Below are 13,888 nucleotides of genomic sequence, written 5' to 3' on the forward strand. Positions count from 1 at the left end.
ACCAGCTGGTGCTGGTTTCCATGCCAAGCTCCTGGAGCCATGGGCAAAGGTGGCACAGGCTGGGGGTGAGTCCAAGCTCATCCAGAGCCTCCAGAAAGGCCAATCTAGGGACGTCAGGAAGGGCTTGGCACACCGGGGCTCCTTCCCTGCTACAGCAGAGCAGCAGCACCTCGGATGACTCCCTCCCCGGCTCTGCACCTCAGTTTTCCCACCCACACAATGGGGGTTGCATTTGACGGTCCTGAAAAGCCCTTCCAGGTCAAGGATTTGGTTCAAAAGCCTTTAAAACCTTGCAGCTGGAATCTCTCTCCATGTGTTGGCTTATCTCTGCAGCCTTGTCGTGATGCCGCCCGGTCTCTGTGCTTGCTTAGCTCTATTGTGGAGACACACAGGGGGACTGAGGCCGTTGGCCTGTCCTCAGAAGCTCCAGCATGCTTGGGGAGACTCAACATCCCCCCCGCGGCCTGCCAGGAGCCTACCTCTGGAAGGTGCTGAATGTGGGGGACCTCCCGCACCTGCTGCCCATCCGCCCCATTTGCCCGCATCTCTGCCGTGCTGTGGGGCCCCGGGCACCACTCCCCCACTGCATTTTCACAGCACGGCACTGGGAGGAAGGCCCGCGGTGGGTCACTGAGGCACCCCCATTCCCGAGGCGCCCCCATTCTGGAGAGCCACTCAGCCCTGGTAGTGCTAGCTGAGGTGCAATCCCAGCCCCCGCCTGGGGGAGGAGGAGGCCTGGCCCTTATCCCACACGCCCTGGGGCTTATGCAGGTAGAAACACCATCTGGGCACCTCAACCATATCTGGGGGAAGCCAGAGAGGCCCCTTCCCAAAGCTTAGCACTCCCCAGGGGGACCATTTTCAAAGCCCAGCCACATCACCCCCACTTCCCTCCTGCAGTCCACTAACCTCTCGTGGGCCCTACAAGGCAGATTCTGGGGCCTGATGGAGTGAGGAGGGGTTGGGAAGGGGCTCCTTAGCTAGCCAGGCTGGAAGGCCCAGACAGCCATTTCTACACGTGGAGAGTGTGGGTGTGATGATGCTCGGAAGCCAGAGGACGGTCAGGGGTGGTAGGGAATTGGCTCAAACCCCCACACCCCCATCCCCATTAAAGAGTTGGGAAAACTGAGGCCAGAGAGAAGGTGCCTTCCCGAAGTCACCTGGGCAGGGGGCGCCTTCTTGGCTGAGCTCTTCCTGCAGCTCTGAGCTTGCTCTGACCCTCGTCTCTGGTTGCCTTTTGCCGAGGCCATTTCTTATTTCGGGCCTTCCCTGTCCCTGTGGCACAGTCCTAACCCATCTCCGCAAAGGCCTTTACAGCCTCTGGAGGTGCCCTGAGCGTAGCAGGTACCCAAGGCATGGTGGCCACGCTCTCCTGGCTCCCGGCTCTGATCCCAGCACCCTCTGCTGGCCCAGCTGTGCCCGTCCACAGTTACAGGGGGGAGGAAAGCATTCCTAGAACAAAGGGGAAGGGAGGGAAGGGGTGTCCAGGGGATGAGGGCTTGCAGACTGGACCCCAAGGGGCAGCCAGGGACGCTGTTTCCCCAGGCAGCGAGCAGAGGGACTATGAGGCGGGCAGGGGCTTGGGGAGGGTGTGCTGGAGGGGCTGTGGCAGAGGAGGCCGGCCTGGGGTGCTGGCTGGGGCTCTCAGTGCCTCAGAGATTCAAGAGGGATCTAAGTTTTGGAGACTGGGATCCTGGGCTGGGGTCAGAAGGGAGGCTGGAGCCCTCAGAGTGATCAGTCTAGAGGCAAAGGGAACCCCATTTGTAATCCTGCTGTGTGTTTGACACTGTACAGGAACTTCACATATATTGCTTTGCTTGGTACTCATAAATGAGCTGAGAGGTAGGGATTCACTTGTTGACTCACCTGAGGAATTTTTACTGAGCTCCTACTGTGTGTCAATCACTATCCTGGCTACCGACTATCGAACAAAACAGACAATGCTTACATTTTACAGATGAAGAAACTGTAAATCAGAGAGGTTAGACAGCCGATTCAAAATTGCACAGCTAAAAAGGACAGAGTCAGGATTCAGAACCCTGTTCCAGGCCCAAGTTCTTTCTCTTTCTCCATACTGTTCAGGTGGACAGGCAGTGCAGTGAGGTAGAGAGAACTTCAGACTGCCTTGCCATATGAGTGAGGGCCAGTGATGCATGCCCCCCGCCCCCCCCCCCCCCATTCTGGGCCTACATTTCTTCAGTTGACTTTGAAGTCTTTGGCCAAGCAGTCTGGAATTGCTCCTGGGGGCAGCAATGGAAATTAGATTTTTAAATGGGAACAGCTACCAATTTTTGAGCAAGTTCGACGCATCAAGCTCTGAACTGGCCATGGAGGGCCCTGAAGTTTCCTGAGCAGAGGGAGAGGCCCCGCTGGGCATCACTGAACTCAGCTTGCCCTGGCCTCCTCCCAGTTCCTCAGGCCCTTGGGTTATCAGGGGAAGCAGCTGAAGCCTTGGAAAAACAGTAGAGGCAAGCAGGGACACAGGGACATATGGTTTATAAATAAGGGGTCCGGGTGGGGCCAAGCTGCCTTGGGTGGGGAGGTTGAGGGAGGACCGAGCTGCAGGGAGAGGCCAGAAGAAGGCCCCAGGGGGCATCTGGGCACTCCTTGAACCCACCACCCCCTCCTACCACAAGGGCAGCCCCCCTCAGACCATCACTGAGCATCAGCACCTCCTGTACCCACCCACGGCTCAGCACCCCTGAAGGAGGCCTGAGAAGCAAGGGGACCAGAGCTGCTCTCTGTGTGTCTTCCAGGCTCAGTCCCTCCATGTTGAGTGTACCAGGCCACCCTGGTGTGCAAACGAAAGCACAGGCTCATCAGTGCTAGGTGCCCAGAGAAAAGGGGTGGGTGCCTGAGTAGGTAGAGAGAAGGTGGGAAGAAAGGAGGGGAGAAGGCAGGGAGGGGAGGGGAGAGCAGGTGGGGACATCTACCTGGATCACAGTGGCAGCCTCCTTTCCTGCCTCTCCAGGGACACTTTAAACTTTTAATTACATTTAAAAAAATAACACATGCAATAATATAGGTAGCTTGGCGGAGTGTTTTAGACCGCCAAGGGTCTTTGGAATAGACTGTCTAGGTTAGCATCTGGGGTCTCATGTCTCCAACAAGTCACTAGTGCCTCAGTTTCCTCATCTGTAAAAAGGGGACCCACCCCATAGAGCTGTTGGGAGCATTAAATGAGCTCATGTATGTGATGGGCCTATTAAAAGGTCTGTGCATAGTAAGCTCTAGAGAACTATCAATTATTACGGAGGTAAAGGATAAAGTTTCATAATACAGCAGACACCCTTGACCCCATCACTCACTCCAGGAGTGAGAACATTTCCAGTAATTTGCATCCAGCTGTGAGCACCTCCCTATTCCTGGAAGACCCCTGAGAAGTATCTATTCTCCTGAATTTTCTGTTTCTTATTCTTTGCTTAAAAAAATGTGTTTTTTTTTTATCATGCATGCATATATGTCTAATCCATCTATTGTTTACAGTTCCTCTTTTTGAGATTTATAAGAATGGTAGCATACTGTAGATTAGTTTTCTAGGATGTTCCCTCCATCTTTGCTTCTGAGACCCGTCTGTGTTTCTGCATGTGGTAGGAGTTCGTTTATGGTGGGGAGCCAGCCACCATTGGCTTCTCCCCGGCCACTCTTGCCTCCTCCTGACCACTGGCCACACTGCAGCCACGCAGAGCTTGGTGTGGCACAGAACCCAAAGTGCCTCTGACCCCCATTCCTGCAGCCCTCCCCCCCCCCCCCCCCTCAGTGCCCAGCCTCGGCATCCCAGCTCCGTCTCTGCCAGATCCAGGGCCACATTTCTTAGACACCGTCCCTTCTCCCATTGCTCTGGGAGGAGTGAGTGGCTGGCCAGGTCGCCCCCTCCCCCTTGGTTTGCTTCTGACTGGCTGTGTGACTCTGGGGAGGTCTTCTGCCGTCTTTGGGCTTCAGTCTCCCCACCTGTGAGGTCAGTGGGCTAAGGGATCGATCTGGAGGTGGTGCTTAAGCTCATCCAGAAAGTGCGGGGAGGGGGTGCAAGGTGGGGGTGTGTCTGGGGTGCAGCCCTACTGTCCTCAGTCACTGGGGAGAGCACTGGCTGGGCACCTTTCCTCAGGATGCTCTCACAGAGCTTGAGGGCTCTGCTTCCAGCAGCTTCCTGTGTGTCATGACCTCATTAACACCTAAATAAACAACCAAAGGGGCACCTGTGTGGCTCAGTCGGTTAAGTGTTCGATTTCGGCTCAGGTCATGATCTCACGGTTCGTGGGTTTGAGCCCGACATCAGGCTCTGTGCTGACAGCTCAGAGTCTGGAGCCTTCTTTGGATTCTATGTCTCCCTCGCTCTCTACTCCTCCCCCACTTGTGCTCTCTTCCTCAGAAATAATAAATGAATAAACTTTAAAAAACTCCACCAAACATTTGAATCATAATCGTAAGGTGAATTGCAGTGTGCAGCTTGGGTCACAGGAAGCACCTGGCGCTGGGAACCTGGAGACCTGAATCCCAGTCCCAGCTCAGAGGACAATTCCCCGTGCAACCTGGGGCCCCTCGGTGTCCCCTTCTACAAAATAAGGACAATTCTCCATGGTGGGTGCGGACCAGGGACAGCTGGGTCTGTCTCCCTCCCAGGCAGCCCCTCTCGTCAGGCCTGGCTAGAGAAGTCCTGCCTGAGGAGAAGGAGGGCAAAGTCTGTGGTGAAGTTTAAAGTTTATAAAGAAATAAGTTATCCATGCACAAATCAAAGCACCTTCTTTGGCTGGAGGAAAACAAAGTGTCACATTGTTCTCATGTTGCCTGGCTGAAGGCCAGAGCTCTTCCCGCACCCCTGCCCATCCTCACCTCACCCTGCCCCACCCCACCCTGCCCCCCATGTAGTAGATGCTCCTGCAGGGCCATAATTTCTGTTGGGCAGAAAAATCACGTTGGGATTGTGAGATTGACCTAAAAGCCTCATAACCGAAAATGATTTACCATTTAGACCCCAAAGAATCTAAGCATCGTTATCAGCAGTACCCCAAGAATTCTCAGCCTTGGTTTTTTTCCTGACCCCAGACCAGAGACTGAGTCCTGACCCAACCTCCAAACTCAGCTCTGACCTTGACACCTCCCCCATCTAAGTCTCAGCCCTGGTCTAACCCAGACCCCAAACAGATGGCAGGCTGAGCTCTGACTCTGGGCAGAGACTGAGCTCTGACCCCGGCCCCATGCAGAGCTGAGTCACGGCCCGTATGAGCCCGGTGGATGGTTCCATGCAGCCAGAGTCCTTGCAGAGCCCCAGTTAGGTGAGGTGCCCCCCCCAGAGGGCCAAAGATGGGGATTTCTGTCTACAGGGATCCAGTCCGTATAGAATCCGCCCCCACTCCTGTGCTCGATTGCTCCTGTCTGAGGGAAGGGCTGAGTCAGGGAATAAGAAAAGGGACTAAAACTCAGGCAGGAATAGGGGTTGCTCTGGCCTTGCTCAAATGCCCTCTGCCTATAGGCCACCCCAGAAGGGATATCGGGGCCACATATCCAACAAAAGTTGGTCCCTGAGGCCCATCCACCGGCTACAAGACCCCAGCCCCAGCTATGTATGGGCATGCGGGAGCACCTGAGACTTCGCAGCCTGCTCAGGCCAGCTGGCATCAGAAGAGGCAGCAGCTGCTCAGCATCACCGCCAGGACAGGAACAACGGAAGGGCCCGAGGACATCTCTGGGAAGAATCGGCCCGTCCCTGCCCTCAAGGAGCCCACCTGCCTGTGGGGCAGACAGACCCATCAGGTGACAGGAAAAAAACCCTAAACACTAGCTACGAAGCACTAGCTATCTTTTAGATTCAGTTTCAATTGTATAAGCGGTGCACACAATTTTTTTCTTAAACATGCAATATTGGAGTTAATGCAAATGTTGCGTTCGCCCATTCCTCACATTCCATCCCTGTGAACCTATGAACATTTGGGTCCAAGTCCTTGTGTGAACATATGTTTTTGTTTCTCTTGGGTAAATACTTGGAAGTAAGATTATTGGGTCATATAAGTGTATGTTTAACTTTATATGCAACTACTAAATTCTTTCTTAGAGAGGCTGTAGCATTTCACATCCCCACAGCAATGTCTGAGAGTCCCAGGTGCTTCACATCCTTGTCAAAACTTGTATGGTCAGTTTCTTTACCTGTGGTTACTCTAGTGTGTGTATAGTGGACCCCATGGTGAAATTTATATTTCTGTAACAGCTAATGATGTCGAGAATCTTTAAATGTGCTTTCTTGTCATTCATATCTTCTTCGGTGAAGCAACTATTCACATCTTAACCTTTCTTTTAAAATCAAGTTATGTTCTATGAAGTGGTGGGAATTCTTTGTACAAAACTAGGTATGAGTTCTTTATATGTATTTTAGAAATATTTTCTCGCATTTGATGGCGTGCCTTTTCATATTCTTAATTTAACTGTATCTCTTGTTAACTTCAAATTTTAGAGTAATTTTAGGGACGCCTAGATGGCTTAGTCAGTTGAGTGTCCGACTTTGGCTCAGGTCATGATCTTGCGGTTCATGGGTTCAAGCCCCGCATCAGGCTCTGTGCTGAAGCTCAGAGCCTGGAGGCTGCTTCAGATTCTGTGTCTCCCTCTTGCTCTCTGCCCCTCCCCCACTCAAGCTCTGTCTCTCTCAATAATAAATAAACATTAAAAAAGTAAAAAGTTTAAATAATTTTAGACATACAGGACAATTTCAAAGGTAGTGCAGAGAGTTTCTCTAATTTTAACATCTTGTATAACCATGATGCAATTATTAGAAATAAGAAGTTAACATTAATACAATACAATAACTACAAACTTTATTCAGATTCCACTAATGTCCTTTTTCTGTTCCAGGATCCAATATAGGATGACACTGGGTCCTCTTACTGGACACAGCTAGAAAATATATAAACATATACTCACCCATGTATGTGCACACCCATGTATGCATGTTCCTACCTATCTACAAACCTACCTTTCTTCCTATCTCTCTATATCTATCTCTTAAAGGAAAACATGATTTCATAGTAATACCTGTGACCCCAATCCAGCACTGTGTATTCATTCTGGCATTTTTTTTTTTTCTTCCCTTAGTTGTAACTTCTCTGGCTTGCATTTAACTACAGTATCTTTATTTGGATCTTATCATCTACGATATATTTACTTATTTTCTCCACCCTACTATACAGGCAATGTATTTTCAGGATTGCTAACCCATACCTTTGTGAGAAACAAATTTACCACATAGAGTGCAGAATTCATGTGGATTACTTTTTATCTTTAGCCCACAGTATCCAGGCAAAACACTTAGGCCAACCCCTTTCTTTCCTACTCTTTGGAGTGTGGTTATGTCGTATATTTGTGACACAGTCAGATTCATTTGCCATAGTCTGCATCACTTCCTGAACACCTCTGTCCTTCTGGTTGATTTTCACTCCTTGAGATGTACAGTTCTATGAGTTTTGACATACCTGGAATCATATGCCCCAACTCCACATTATACTACCAGATAATTTCTTGACTCCTCAAATTCCCTCATGCTGCCTCACTCTAATGAGACTCCTTTCTTACCCCCCATCCTTAGTAATTACTGATCTTTTTGGCCCAGTCATTTCTCTTCCCTAGTATGTCAGACAAAACGAATGCAGCCTTTTGAGTTTGGCTTTTTTCTTTTACCTATTAAAGCAGATTTAAGATCCATCCATATTGTCGCATGAATCAATAGCTTGTCCTATTTTATTGTTGAGTCATTACCTATTGTGTGAATGCTACATGGTTTATTTACCATCATCTGTTGAAGGACATCTAGGTCATTTCCAGCTTTGGATAATTATGAATAAAGCTGCTGTACACAATTGTATACAGGTGGACATAAGTGCTCACTTGGATAAGTACCTAGGAGTAAGATTGATGGTAAATGTATACTTAAATTTCAAAGAAACTGCTAAGCTGATTTTCAACGTGGTTGTACTATTTTACGACTCACCAGCAACATGCAGAAGTTCCAGTTGTTCTGCATCTTTGTCTACACTTGGTTTTGTCAGTTTTTAAATGTTAGCCATCCTAATACATGTGCAGTTTGTGGTTTCCATTGTTTACATTTTAACCTACCTGGGTCTTATATTTAAAATGAATTTCTTGTCGGTGGCAGATAGCTGGTTCTTGATTTCTCTTTCAATTTTTTTTTTTTTATGTTTTATTTATTTCTGAGAGAAAGACAACATGAGCAGGGGAAGGTCAGAGAGAGAGGGAGATAGAGGATCTGAAACAGGCTCCAGGCTCTGAGCTAGTTGTCAGCACAGAGCCCGATGCAGGGCTCAAACCCACGAACCATGAGATCATGACTTGAGCCAAAGTGGAACGCTTAACTGACTGAACCACCCAGGCACCCCATTGATTTCTCTTTCAATCTACCAATGTTTTTAATTGGAGTGATTAGTCCATTTACATTTACTGTATTTATTCATATTATTGGATTTATCTCTACAGTTTTGCTATTTTCTCTTTATTTGTACTATATGCTCTTTATTTCATTTTTCTTCCTTTCTTTTTCCCTCCCTCCTCCTTCTTCTTCTTTTTGATTAACCAATTTTTATATGATTGATTTTATCTCTGGTATTGGCTGCTTAACTGTTTCTCTTTTGTTGTTGTTGTTTTTTGTTTGTTTTGTTTTGTTTTTGGTGTGGGTGCTCAAGGATTTCCAGTGTACATCTTTAACTTATTACAGTATACCCTCGACTATATTACACTGCTTCAGAGTATAGAAACTGGAAACATACACTTCCATTTTCTTCCATTTTCATTTTTTACTATGTTTTCATACTTTTTACTTCTATATATGCCACAAATCCCACAATACATTACTATTACTTTTGCTCTAAATAATTTTTTTTTCATTTAAAAATTGTGGTAGAATATACACAACATAAAACAACATTTTAATCATATTAAGTGTACAGTTTAGTGGCTTAAGTACTGAAGTATTAGGTATTCACAATGTGGTACAACCAGCATTACTCTCTATTTCCAGAATTTTTCATCATCCTCAACAGAAACTCTGCATCCATTAAGTAACAGCTCCCCATTTCCCCAGGCCCTGGGGAAAATATAAAAACTCTTATAACTTTCTGTGTCTATGAATCTGGCTACTCTAGATATCTTATATAAGTGAAATCATACAGTATTTGTCCTTTTGTGACTGGCTTCTTTCACTTAGCATAATGTGTTCAAGGGTCATCCATGTTGAAGTGTGTATCACTACTTCATTCCTTTGTATAGCTGAGTTATTCCATTGTATGTAGGAACCACATTGTGTTTATCCATTCATCTATTGACGGACACTTGGGTTGTTTCCACCTTTTGCTTATTGTGAACAGTGCCACTATGAACATTGATCTACAAAGATTGTTGGGAGTTCCTGCTTTCGATTCTCTTGTATATATGTCTAGGGATAGAATTGTTTAACTTTTTGAGAAACTGCCAAACTGTCTTCCAGAGCAGCTGTACCATTTTACAGAGGCTATACCATTTTACATTCCCACCAGTGGTGCATGAAGACTCCAGTTTCTCCACATCCTCATCAACATTTGTTATTTCTCATTTTTTAAAATAGAAATGTGTGTGAAGTTATATCTCATTTTGGTTTAGATTCATATTTCCCAAATGATTGATGCTGAGCTTCTTTTTATGTGTATATCATCTTTGAAGAATGTCTATTCAAGTTTCTTGCCCACTTTTGAATTGGGTCATTTTCTTATTGAGTTATAAGAGCTTTTTATATTTTTTGAATATAAAGATCAGATATATGATATGTAGCTATTTTCACCCATTCTGTGGGTTTTTTATTCTCTTGATTGTGTGCTTTGCTGCACAAAATTTTTTAATTTTAGTAATATCCAATTTATTTACTTTTGTTCCCTGTGCACTTAGTGTCATATTTAAGACATCATTATGAAATCCAAGGTAATGAAGATTTTCCCTTATGTTTTCCACTAAGAGTTTTATAGTCTTAGCTCTTAAATTTAGGTCTTTATCTATTTGAGTTAATTTTTGTATATGGTGTGAATAAGTGTCCAACTTCATGTTTTGCACGTGGAAATCTAGTTTTCCTAGCAGTGTTTGTAGAAAAGACTGTCCTTTCCCCATTGAATGCTCTTGCCAGAGCTGTCAAAAATCAATAGACCATACATGCGTGGGTTTATTTCTGGGCTCTCTATTCTATTTTATTGGTCTGTTTGTGTATATTTATGCCAGTACTACATTGTTTTGATTATTGTGGCTTTTTAATAAGTTTTGAACTTAGGAAGTGTGAGGTCTCTAACATTTCCCCCCCCAATATTCTTTTGACTCTTCAGGGTCCCCTGAAGTTCCATATGAATTTTAATATGGATTTTTCTATTTTTGAAAAAAAATGCCATTGGGATTTTTATAAGGATTTCATTGAATTTGTGTATTACTTTGGGCAGTATTGTCATCTTAACAAATTAAGTCTTCTAATCCATGAACACAAGACATACTTTCCTTTCTTTAGATCTTTAATTTCTTTCAGTAATGTTTTGCAGTTTTGTTTTGTTCTGTGGGGTTTTTTTTTTTTTTGGTAAAAGTCTTTCACCTCCTTGTTTAAATTTTTCCAAAATGTCTTATTTACTGTTGTAAATGGATGAAATAGTTTTCTTAATTTTCTTTGTTTAAATGTTTATTTATTTAGAGAGATGGAGAATATGAGTGGGGGAGGGGCAGAGAGAGAAGAAGAGAGAGAATCCCAGGCAGGCTCCATGCTCAGCACAGAACCCACCTCGGGGCTTGATCTCATGACCGTGAGACCACAGACTGAGCTGAAATCAAGAGTGGGTCACTCAACTGACTGAGCCACCCAGGCACCCCTTAATTTCTTTTCAGATTGTTTAATTTTTAATGTATAAAAAACAACATATTTTTGCACGTCAACTTTGTACTCAGCAATTTTGTTTGTTTATTAACCTTAGTAGTTTGTGTGTGTGTATGTGTGTGTGTGTGTATTATTTAGGGTTTTCTACAAATAAGATCACATCATCTACAAACAGATAACTTTATTTTTTTCCTTTCCAAATGGGTGCCTTTTATTTCTTTTCCTGCCTCTTATTCTGGCTAGAACTTCTAGTACTACACTGAATAGAAGTGGCAAAAGGGGATATCTGTCTTTGTTCCTCATCTTAGGGAAAAAGTGTCCAGTCTTCATCACGGACGCTGATGTCCACTGTGGGTTCACTGTTAAAGAAGTACCCGTCTGATCTTAGCATATCGAGTGTTTTTGCCTTGAAAGGATGTTCAAATTTGTCACGTGTTTCTTCAGCATCAATTGAGATTATCATGTGTGCTTTTTTATTCACCAATTAAAACTAAAAATTCTGTATGTTTTGTCTGGATTTCCTACTGTTTTTGAAGATTCTTTTTAAAAAATATTTATTTTTGAGAGAGAGAGCACAAGCAGGGGAAGGGCAGAGACAGAGAGAGAGAGCATCTGAAGTGGGCTCTGCACTGACAGTGGAGCCCTGTGTGGGGCTCAAACTCACAAACCGTGAGATCATGACCTGAGCCAAAGTCAAACGCTCAACGCTAAACTAAGCCACCCAGGTGCCCTGGATGTCCTATTGTTAAGGCAGGAGGAGGGTAAACCAGTCTCTGCTACTCTCATTGGCTGCAAGCAGAAGTTTTCAAATACATTAAATAAAATCTCTCCATGTGAATACAAATAGATTATTTTATCCTTTTAGTAGTATTTTAATAGTATTTAATAATATGTTCTATAGTCTTCTACTGTATGAACAGATCACATTTTATTTTGCTATTTGATTATCATTGGACATTTGTGTTGTTATCCGGTTTTTACTACATAATACTTTTCTCTGGGGCGAATATTCTGAAATGAAGCTTCTGGTTTTTGAGTATGTTGATGTACAGATTTAAAAGATCAGGGGCACCTGGGTGGCTCAGTCAGTTAAGCGTCCAACTCTTGATGTCAGCTCAGGTCATGATCTCACTGTGGTGGACTCTTTGCTGGATGTAGAGGCTGCTTAAGAATCTCTCTCCTTCTCTCTCTGCCCCTCCCCCACTTGAACACACTCTCTCTTTCTCAAAAATAAACTTAAAAAAACCCAAAAGATCATATCAAATTCTTTTCAAAGCGAGTGTACCAATATTCACTCCCACCTGCAAAGTATGAATACCATTGCCCACATTTTTTTACAAATATCATGTTATTAGCCATTAACATTTTAGGCAATGTGATTGGTGACAAGGGTAGCTCATTATTATTTTAATTTTCATTTTCTTCAGTATTAGTGATGTTGAGGATCCTCTCATCTGTTTATTAGTTCTGTAATTTACTTATTTTCTGAATTGCCTGCTTACATATTTTGCTCACTTTTCAGTTAGGTTGTTTTTCTCTTTATTGCTTGATTTATAGATTTTTTAAAAAATGTTTTTGATATTATCTGTTTGTCATTATTGTTCACAACCATTTCTTTAGGTCTGTAGCTTGCTTGTAGTTTTATCTGTGGTGTCCTTTCTGGAGCACCAGAAATTGTAGATGTGGTCAAACTTATTAATCTTTTCTTTGTGGTTTTTATTTTTTGTATAAGAAAGTTGCCTTTCTTCTGAGGTCATAAAAATAAATTTCCATTATTGGAAAAAAAGCCTTACTGTTTTTTTTCATAGTTAGGCTTTAAACATTGTAGAATCTATATTTCATAAATGTGAGCTAGAGAGTTAATCTTATTTTTTCCATACAAAGAAAGAATCGATTGTTCTAACCTTACTTGCTAATAGTCCATCCTTACTACATGATGCTGTTAGAGATTGTCCCACTGTGAGCTAGGCTCTGTGTAAGGTAATTTATGTGCCTTTTCTTGTTTACTTATCCTGTCAAGCTTAGCTTGACCCTAGGGAGGGTATCATGCCCCTTCTCCAGGTGGGGAAAATGAGGCTCAAAAAGGTTACATAACTTGCCCAAGGTCACACAGCTGGCAAGTGGTGGAGGCAGAATTTGAACCTGAGTAGATATGGAGGTAGTTAAAGATGGGAGTTCAGTGACCCTTGTCTATTTAGAAGGACAATGGGCCTACGAGATCCTTGGATCAGGGTTTCTCAACCTTAGTTCCACTGAGTTTTTTAAAAAAAATTTTAAATGTTTCCTTTTATGAGAGAGAGAGAGAGAGAGAGAGAGAGAATGAGGGTGAGCATGAATGGGGGAGGGGCAGAGATAAAGGGGGACAGGGGATCCAAAGCAGGCTCTGTGCTGACAGAGAGCCCTATATGAGGCTCAAATTCACAAACCGCAAGGTCATGACCTGAGCTGAAGTTGGATGCTTAACTGACTGAGCTGCCCTGGTGCCCCCCATTGACCTTTAAAACCAGTAATTCGTTATAGAGTTGTGGGGGCCAGCCTGTGCATTGTAGGATGTTCGACGGCCTCTCTGGTTTCAATTCATTACATGCCAGTAGCACCTTGCCACTCCTCCTCACCACCCTTCACCCCTGCCCGTGGTAATGAAGACTGGCTCCAGGCATTGCCAAATATTCCCTGGGGGATGAATTTGCTCCCTGTTAAGAGCCACTAATTTAAATAATAATAATTATTAAGTGTCGTATCAAGCATTAACCATGATTAATGCTAATGACATTGACACTAATTACCCACAGTGATTGGCTGTAAAACGTATGCCCGCGCTGTGGCTTATTCGTAGCTGATGGACGGAAGGTTTGAGCTTTCCCTTTACACGACACCTCAGAGTTCTGTTCTCACACCTGTGCGCCCTCCCTCCGCCTGCCCCTCAGCGACGTCTGCTTCGTCCGGAAGACGGAAGACAAGCCGAGCTGTGTGTGTGCCTCCTGCCCACACCGGTTTTGCCGTGAAGCACAGGAC

This window comes from Hyaena hyaena, unplaced genomic scaffold (assembly GCF_003009895.1).
Source record: "Hyaena hyaena isolate Hyena2069 unplaced genomic scaffold, ASM300989v1 scaffold_40, whole genome shotgun sequence".
NCBI classification, from domain to species: domain Eukaryota; kingdom Metazoa; phylum Chordata; class Mammalia; order Carnivora; family Hyaenidae; genus Hyaena; species Hyaena hyaena.